This window comes from Barbus barbus (assembly GCF_936440315.1).
Source record: "Barbus barbus genome assembly, chromosome: 37".
Classification (NCBI taxonomy): domain Eukaryota; kingdom Metazoa; phylum Chordata; class Actinopteri; order Cypriniformes; family Cyprinidae; genus Barbus; species Barbus barbus.
In genome coordinates, this window is record NC_136715.1 from 13,442,829 (window position 1) to 13,452,431 (window position 9,603).

General features: G+C 37.2%; 1 protein-coding gene across 3 annotated transcripts in view; it reads right to left on the minus strand.

Annotated features, from left to right (window-relative positions):
- Positions 1-3,824, minus strand: part of LOC306857053 (neurofascin-like) — a 71,637-nt gene extending 67,813 nt beyond the window's left edge. For all 3 annotated transcript variants that reach the window (XM_079396714.1, XM_079396713.1, XM_079396712.1), the window contains exon 1: positions 3,553-3,824. The gene's annotated coding sequence lies outside the window, so the exon portion shown is untranslated. The remainder of the gene's footprint in view (positions 1-3,552) is intronic.
- Positions 3,825-9,603: the final 5,779 nt, after the last annotated feature.

Genomic DNA, 9,603 nt, shown 5'->3' on the forward strand with positions numbered 1-9,603 from the left:
TATGAAAGTATATTACTGAGTAATTCATCCTTTTTGTGCAATCAGTGCACATTTCATTGGTAAATCATCAGGTATCGCATAAGCTTACTATTTTTGTGGTATATATATATATATTTTTTATATATATTGTATGTTTGTCTCTTTATATATGCATAGCAAATATGCACAGTACACACACACACATTATGTAAACAAAAACTTTTATTTTGGATGCGATTAATCACGATTAATCGTTTGACAGCACTTTACAGTGAAAGAGCATCTCTGTGCATTATCTGTGCGTACATTAACCTCCTCCTGTTCAGCCCGCACAAAGCGATGGGCTTTCCAGCCCCCCATACACAGAAACGCATAGATCTACACAATCAGCCCCTTGTATTGCATGTCTGGTTGTATGGCTGATTCAACAGCGCTCATGATATTACGCAAACTCATAATGTCATTGTCACAAGTCTAAGATGCATTTTTTCAGGTGCATTCATCCAGAACTTCACTCTACATGGTTCCAGTCTAGGCCACTAACAATATTTACATTAAGGCGCAAAACAAAAAGACACTAGCATTTATTCCCATGTGTTTTGCAGAGATACACATGGCAGAACAAATCCTGACATGACGCCATCAGCCACATGAATCAGAATGTTGCATATCAGTTCCAGGAGTTTCCAAGAAAACATCAAAGTCTGGACAGCTTTTTTCGTCTTTTTCTGACTACGCATGACTGCTATGTTGTAAATATGAAACAGCTGCTTTCACCACTGCAAATATTTCAATTCTTCAAAGGAAAATGTGTAATTATTTCAGCATTAATGAGAACAGACAACTATAAGTAAGACATTTGACTTATCTAAAGAAACACTCTTAAAAATAAAGATGCTTCAAAAGGTTCTTCAAGCGATGCCATAGAAGAACCTTTTTTGGTTCCACAAAGAACCATTCAGTCAAAGGTTCTTTAAAGAACCATCTCTTTCTTACTGTTTTAAAACCTGAAGAACCTTCTTTCACCACAAAGAACCTTTTGTGAAACAGAAAGGTTCTTCAGATGTTAAAGGTTCTTTATGGAACCATTTAGACAAAAAGGTTCCTCTATGGCAGTGGTTCTCAAAGTGCACATTCAAAGGTCCAAATCTGAATTTTGATCAGAGTCAAAGGTCTGGACAATAGGTTATTACAAACCTTGTTTTTAATAAACATACAAACATGCATCACAAATAAACACTACTTTTTTGAAAAATAAATAAATAAATAAATAAAAAGTGCCCTTTGCATTAAAAATACATTAATAACAAGTGCAAAAGTGGCAAAACAATTAATTTAAGTGTCAGCAATAGAGATTGACTGAGAAGGGTTTTCTCTAGCTGATGCCGAGATTTAGAAATCAGGGCAGCCGATGGTCAATATATGATGCTGATTTTTTGGCCGTTAACCTATGTTTGACCGATTTACTTTTTTTTCCCCCTTTATCTCAAAAAAGACAGTTTGAGTAAATGATAATTGCAGGGCACAATATGATAATAGTAGTAGTAGTAGCCTAATTCATTGTAATAATACATGGCTCAAAACTTAAGCACCTTCTCAAAACAGTTCTGGGGCCTGTTTCACAGATTTACCAAATAAGCCAGGTTTATTTAAGTTAGTCTGACTTATTGGCAATTGATTTGGTTCAAAATAAGTCAGACTAACTGAAATAAGTCTGGCTTGTTTGGCAAGCGTGTTTAATGAACAACCCCCCTGAAGCATGCTTTTTGTTTGTGTTTGCCAACAGACACCGTTTCCCACAGATTTGCAAATGCAAATTAATTATCTGCCAGCAGGAGGCGCTGCTGGAGCAGGAGATATATCGGTTTCCACGGTAACGGCTGGAATTAAATAAGTGCAGCGCTCAAACGTTACTTTCTCAGGCATTACAGGAAAGAAAAAATGAAAATGTCCGGACTTTGAGAAGCACTGCTCTATGACATCGTGAAGCACCTTTATTTTTAAGAGTGAATAAACACTGTGACCCTTTTAAAATATTAAAAATACAGTATCTGAAAGGTCCAACATCTGGCAAATTCTGGCTTAACCAATCTTAAGAGTTTGGAGGCGGGACCTGTCAATACAAACAATGCAGAACTCATTTCTCTTTCTTTGCTATTGCTATACTGTTGCACTAAATGGAAAGAACTGTTCAATCTTATCTGTTATGAAGGATGTGTATGGATCTGTTTTAAAATTATATTATCACAATAAACTGATCTCTTTATAGTAAACACTAAATACAGTAATAGTTCATTATACTTTAAGCTGTGTTAAAATGCAAAACTTACAAATAACTGTGTAAGCAGAGATGAAGAGAAAGGGGGAAAATACTAACAAAGAAATGTTGAGAATGAGAACAAAAAAAAACCACCATAAACACTTTCATTAGTGTAGTCTAACTGCGGTTTAATTATGTGTTGAAATAAATAGCGAGTATTCTAATCAGATCTGGTTGAACAGTTACAATCATTCATTTAGACCTTTACCACACTGAGACAAAGACAGAAACACAACACTGCAGAGTATAAATCTACACAGATCAGACTATGACAGCTCATAGGTTGTGCTTGAGGTTGTCAAGCACAGCTGGCTTGTGTTGGTATATGTTCTTCAGTAAATGACCGTTTTCTTCTGAATGTAAGTCACATGCTAGCTAGACACTTAATGCATCTGACGGACAGCTCTAGGTTTTTTTTTTACAGTAAAACAAAGACTACTCCTCAGTCTGACCGAAGATGACATTCAGTGATGTGGTAGCAACGAGATATGCAAACAGACAGAAGACTTTAGAACGAGTGCAAGAGTTCACAAAAGGTCACGGCCGCAACATGTATCCCAGCGTCCAACTCAGACATCAATATGTACTCATCCACAGCTCAACCACTCATCAATAAATGTCCGACTAATTTAGAAAATGACTAACTCATAAATTTACATGCAAAATGCCCCTTTCATGTTATTTGGCAAATAATCTATTACTCCTCATACCAACTACAAGTGGAAGCCCATTAAAAAAAACAAAGTCTCAAAGGCCCTTTATTAGAATAGTGAGCAGCCACTGTGACCGACCAAAATCACAGCTCAAAGGCAAACAATTATTGTCAGAGACAATAACACTAAATACAATTTGCCAATCTTGCAAATATTCAATGTAATCTCTCAAATATTGAATGTAACCTGTAACCTTTCATGTCAAATTTAAAAGTATTCAGTTTCTTTATAAAGGCTTTACATTTCATATTTATGTTTATTTAAATATTTTTAATGTTTATTAAAAGCTTAACATGGCTAACTAAAATAACAGAATAAGATCCACAAGTCTAAACGTGTCAGACCAACAAAGCCCGGTGTAACGCGGTCAGCATGTGGGATGAAACATACAAGAATAAATGAAAGGAAAAAGACACATGCTGGCAAGCCCTCGCTCTCCTTCCAGAAACAAAAAAGGTAATTATCAGCCCTCTGTAGTCTGCTTTTGAATCCAGGCAGAGACACACCAATGAAATACATAAGAAAACAAATCCAATTTACCTCTTAGGCAAGAAGGTCTCCGTAACTGGTAAGAGCGAGCTGGCCTGTCATCTCTATTAGAGTAGATTCCTCATTCATTTGTGCTGGCTGTTTGCTTGCTTTAAAATCCTTTGACTAGAGGAGTAGGTCACTGTGGCTTACAGCCTGTGCCATCAAGAAGCAAAGCATTGTGTGTAGTTCCTTAATGACGTGTCTTCTGGGGACTGTTATGCCTCTGTGCATCCTTACCTCAAGCCCTTACTAACTGTCTTTGATGTTCCCTCTCTCTTTCTGCCTCCCTCACACACAGCAAACACAGATTCCCCGGTCTGCCACCTCCTACTTTGACTTCTCCCCACCCACCTTATGAATAATTAATCACCATGTGGGCAGACCCCTCCCCCCTTAGAAAAAGATCTACACACACGTGCTACACAGAACAAAAAACACATACACACATCAAGGAAAAACACAAACGCATGACATATATATAAAACCGAGGCGGTCGGGTGTGCTGTCCTCCCCCTCTCCCAGCTGGGGGGGGATTTAGTGTTTCTCAGGCTGGGCTGGAAGACTCTCCCCTCCTCCAGGCTTTCCCTCTGAGCTTGACCTCTCCATTTCGACCCGCGTCTCAATCTCGTGTACGTCTGGACCCCTTTTCACTCCCTGCTCGCCTCATGTCACCTACTGACAAATCAATACGATGTCAACAACATGCGAATGCTCACTATATATGATTAGAGAAGGCTAATAGAGACCGATAGATGCCAGTGCCAGAGAGTTAGAGTTAAATGATAAAGATATTTAACCTCTTGCTTCTAGTCAAAACAAACAAAAAAAGTTCATTAAAGTAGTACTTAATTCCACATTCAAGACAGCAATTGCTCAGCGCATGTTGATATATAGCAGAATGTGACATACTAGCAAGATCAAACACTTTCATAGCAACATCATTAGGAGTAATCTAATAATGTAAACACCTTCTGAGATTATTCTAATTAAAATGAGCTGTTGGACAGTCTGACAATATGCAGCAGTAATTGCATGTTATTGTTATTCTGATGTAGTGGCTTATCATATTGCAATCAACAATCTTGTGTGATCATGTGACAGTCTTCAGGGTCACATGATCCTTCTGAAATCATTCTAATATGAAGATTTGGTGCTCAAGAAACATTTCTTATTATTGTCAGTGTTGAAAATAGTTGTACTGCTTAATATTTTCTGTGACAACCTTGATACATTTTTCCAGGATTCTTTCATGAATACAAAGTTAAAAAAAACAGCATTTAATTGAAATATTTCTGCAACATTGATATCTTTACTGTCACTTTTAATCAAATTGATGCAACCTTGCTGAAATATTAATTCATAAACCATGGTATATGAATATGGTAATTGTGCAGTACCATCTTATATGTGTCAAAGTACCAGCTTTGTACCATCTAGTACCCTCATACAGGACCAATGCTTAAATTTACGGTATCCGGGACATAAATTAAGCATAAAAACCTTATTAAGCTTAGCTTGTCAGTGTCTGGGGTAACATTCCCATGACATTTTTTATGATAATTTTACACATATGTATGGAACAAATTAAAATCAGAATGTTTTCAACAAACTCACATCTCAATGTCTAAATGAAGTGCACAGGTCAAGCCAAATTACTATAGCTTCATACCTTAAACCATCTAAAAGCCAAGGACTGCAGGTGATTGACAGCTTAACTCTAAGCAGGACCCTTGATCTTGTGTCTCCAAGGTGGCTTTGCAATTTGAAGTTATTTAGTTTCCAAAGGTAAGCACATTAAATTACGATAAGGGGCCTCTGTGACTGCATAATCTATCTTCAGGAGATTAACAGCAAGCTTGAATACAAAGATAACAGCTCAAAACCTAATTTCAATGCAAAGTGAGATTAAACACTGCAGCAATTTGTCTATTCCCCAGTTTGCTATGCAGATCAAGGAATTTGGAGATTAAACAGTGTTTGTTGCTGTAGTGTATTTGCTTGTGACCTCAAATATGTACAGTCCAAGCACAGTGAAAGGCAGAATGGGTTTCCCTTATTATGAGAAATGTTTCACATTTTTTCCTTTCCACTGACGTCTTTTGTGGGGGCTCCTGTGTTGGCAGATGCAAAACAGAGGGAGTAAGCCTAAATAAAAGGTTTGTTTCAGTTCTTCATGATTGGCACAGAAATTACAAGGAGCTGTAAGATCTAAATCACTCTGGGGAAGCAGTGAGAAACAGAAAAGACATTAGAAACAGGACTGAAACTCCCTGACACAACTTTATGCATCTGATAGAGATGGGAATAATAAAGAATTGAATGATTCTGGGTCTACTTCCAGCTACTATTAATGATTTGGTTCCTTAATGGTTCTGTTAATGATTCTTTTAGTACCATTTTCTCCCCTAATTTAAATTTATGTCATTAGCAATCTGTTGCCAAATGAAGAAATCACTTCAGATTTCAATAGATCAGGAAAATAAATCAATACAATTCTTTCATAAACTTTTCACATACTTTAGAAATGGTGGTGCCGCTGGTGATAAATGCATGTTTGAGAACCATTAACACAATGCAAATCATTTGGTTATGATATTTAACCAGTACTGAATAAATTTACAGTTTTTTTTATTTTAAATAATGATATTTTCATACATAAAAACATAATTCACATCAGAGGGCCTTTATTAACCCCCCAGAGCTGTGCGGAGCACTTTTTATGATGTATGGATGCAGATTTTTGGCCTTCAAAATCTTAAAACCCATTCACTGCCATTATAAAACTGGGAAGAGCCAGGACATTTTTTCATGTAACTTCCATTGTATTCGTCTGAAAGAAGAAAGTCACATACACCTAGGATGGCTTGAGGGTTAGTAAATCATGGAGTAATTTCCAATTTTGGGTGAACTATCCATTTTATTTCGGTTTCTTGTTTGGTAAAAAAATAAATAAAAATGTATTTCAGTGCATCATTAAATCATCATTGTATCATTGATCTATTCTATTCTATCACAGATTAAACTGGGTGATAAAAAAAAAAAAAAAACATTCGCTACATAATAGATTTTCAATAGTGACATTCAGAGATTTTAATTCAATAAGTTCTGAGGTAATGAAACATGTATTCATGTCATGCAGACATTAAAAGGCTATGAGCAAAGACATTCCTGCTGTGTTGCCATGCCATAGCATAAGGTCACAAAGGGCCCGTCTTTCAATTGCATCAGGTGTAACGCTAATTGCATTGTTTAAATATTTAAACCAGCTTGAGGGACACAAAGGCAGAGGGATAGGGAGGGGCATGGGCTAAAAAGAGCAAGAGCTGGAGAGGGGCGGAAGAAGAGAAAGAGATGACAGGAGAAGAAAGAATAGAGGAATATGAATGTATGAGAAAGATAGAAAGGCTCTTGTTGTTTGTGGAACTCCAGGACAAAACATGAGTAAAACAAAGAGACGCAACAGTGGAGCATCATGGCTGTTTGAACAAAGTAAGCCCTCCTTTTTCTGTGTCAGGGGGAAATGAATGATGGAATGAGACAAACTGGATGTTCCTGTTTTTTTGTTTGTTTTTTTCTTCTTTTTCTGCAATCAACGGGGCAGCTCATTAGAGACTAACGAGAGGTCTGAAGAGCACACTTGGGAAGAGAGGCCATGTACAAAAGCTGTCAGTAATGAGTTGAAACGGGTCCATGAGAGTCTCACTGGAGTGCATCCCACTCTGACATGTTCGTTCGTGTAACCCAGCGGCTTTTGAACATTTGTTTGTGTATAAATGGTCAAGAGATAAAACATTGTGTATAGCCAGATCAACATAATTGCAGGGTTACTGGTATTACCAGTTAAAGAAATAGTTTATGCTAGACATACGCTACACTTTGAGGTCAGTAAGAAAGAAAGAAAAAGCTCAACAAGGCTGCATTTATTTGCTTAAAAATACTGCAAAAAAGTTTAAATATTACCATTTAAAACAGTCAAAAGAACAGTATTCATTTGAAATCTAAATATTTTGTAAATGTCTTTATTTTCAATTTACAACATCCTTGGTGAATAAAATGAAGTTATTCATTTTTAGATGAACTATTCCTTTAAAGACAGCACGCGTAAGGAAGATGCATGCTGCACGTTAGCTAATAGCACTTGGCAACGATCCTATTCTCAATGGTTGGTCAGGTCAACAAAGTGTTAAAGTCATCTAGATGAAGCAGTATTTAGGTGCACATGCTAGTTCCCAGGCTCCCATCTGTTTATGTGATATATCACTTCCTTAGTCAATAGGAGGCGTTATACATCACAAATATGCTGCTTTTCCCTACATGGACACCACAGAAATCAAATTTGACACCTTCGATATCTACTGAACCTATAATAGATGTTCACTATTCTGGGGTGCATGTCCCAAAGACCTGGGGTGCATTCTAAAAGACATGTAAAGAGGACAAAAACCGTTGAAAAGTTCTCTCTGATCCTGCTGATGAGGTCTGGCAGCTCTTGGGGACAGCTGGCCTTTCGTTTATCAGGTCTATACCTCTCCATACACATTCTGTCCTGGTCTGTCCCACCCTCCATTGATCCAAAGACCCCTTTCCACTTATCCTGCTGTTTACAGGGCCGATCAGAGAGTCAAAGTATTGGCGGCCATTCAGAACAGCTGCTGCCGAAAGCCAAGCAGATACATCCACATTAGTCATGCGACTCTTGAGACTGTCTTTCCTTTCTTCCATGATCCAATTCACTCTCTTCTTACATATATTTAACAGCCACATAAAAGGGGGGGGGGGATCAAAGAAATAATTTTTTTTTTTTTATGACCCGAAACAACATAAATTCTATCTGGATCAATGATATTGATTCACTTTCATATATATCCTGAAGCTCTTCTTTTGGGCACTTTAAAGTGAAAATCACTCCCTCAGTTCCTCGTTTCTTGCTTTAGCTCATATTCATATATCATTAACACAAAATAAAAAGATTAAAACACTTACGATACAAATGGATTCAGTGGATTCATAAATAGAAAGTGTCTCATGAACATGGGTCATGACATCATCAGTTATGTAAACCATTAAATAGTTGAAGGGTCATAGGTTAAGCTCCTGTCCCTTGTCCAACCACAGAGCAGATGTCAGGTAGGCCACAGCCTCAAACACAATAACTCTAACAGCAGGGTATCTGGCTGTCTGAGTTTCCCCTCAATAAGGCGCTGGCTTGCGGTTTAGCTTAAGCAGGAACATGGGTAGACTCTGTAATTCAATGAAGACCCTGAACAGTATTAGCAGTGTAAAATGTCAGAGTGTTTGGATCAGAATGTTCTAGGTGATGTAAACGGTTTCTCTGAACTACTTAACAGATCGCATAAAGACAGAGACAAAGAATTACAGAGAATGAGAGAGGAAACAACTAAGGAAGCAGCTGGTCAAAAAAGGAAATGAAATCACTATAAATGATGCTATATCTATATCCATATTTATGAAAACGGTCCTGAATGCTGATTAGCCAATGTGCCATCCTTGTCAGGGTCATAAACAACAAAGACCGCCTTAAATATATACATGTATGTGCATTTATATATACATAAATATAAACAGTACACAAACATATATTATGTAAACAAAAACTTTTATTTCGGATGCGATTAATTGCGATTAATTGTTTGACAGCACTAATATTAAATATCAATATATTATTTTTAATCTGTTCTATGCAACAGAAGTAAATTTAACAGAATGTTTTTATTAATTATCCAAATAATGGATAGTTTTACAAAGCTATTATTATTATCAGAGCACTTAAGCAGAGCATAGCGTCACGAGAGGGCAGCGTCATTTTACCAGTGTTGCCCTGTACACCTGCACTACACCACATTACAGCACAGTACTGCGATTGCACACAGGAACAAGTATACTACATAGAAATGTCCTGTTGACGTGTTATTTGAACAGACTTTGCTAAGCCGGTGAGCATGAGCGCTACACAAGTGGAGCATTCGCATGGGTGATTTTCATAAGAGCAGTGAGTGATTTTCTCGTTGTCTTTTGTTGTTTGATTAATATCAACAACAC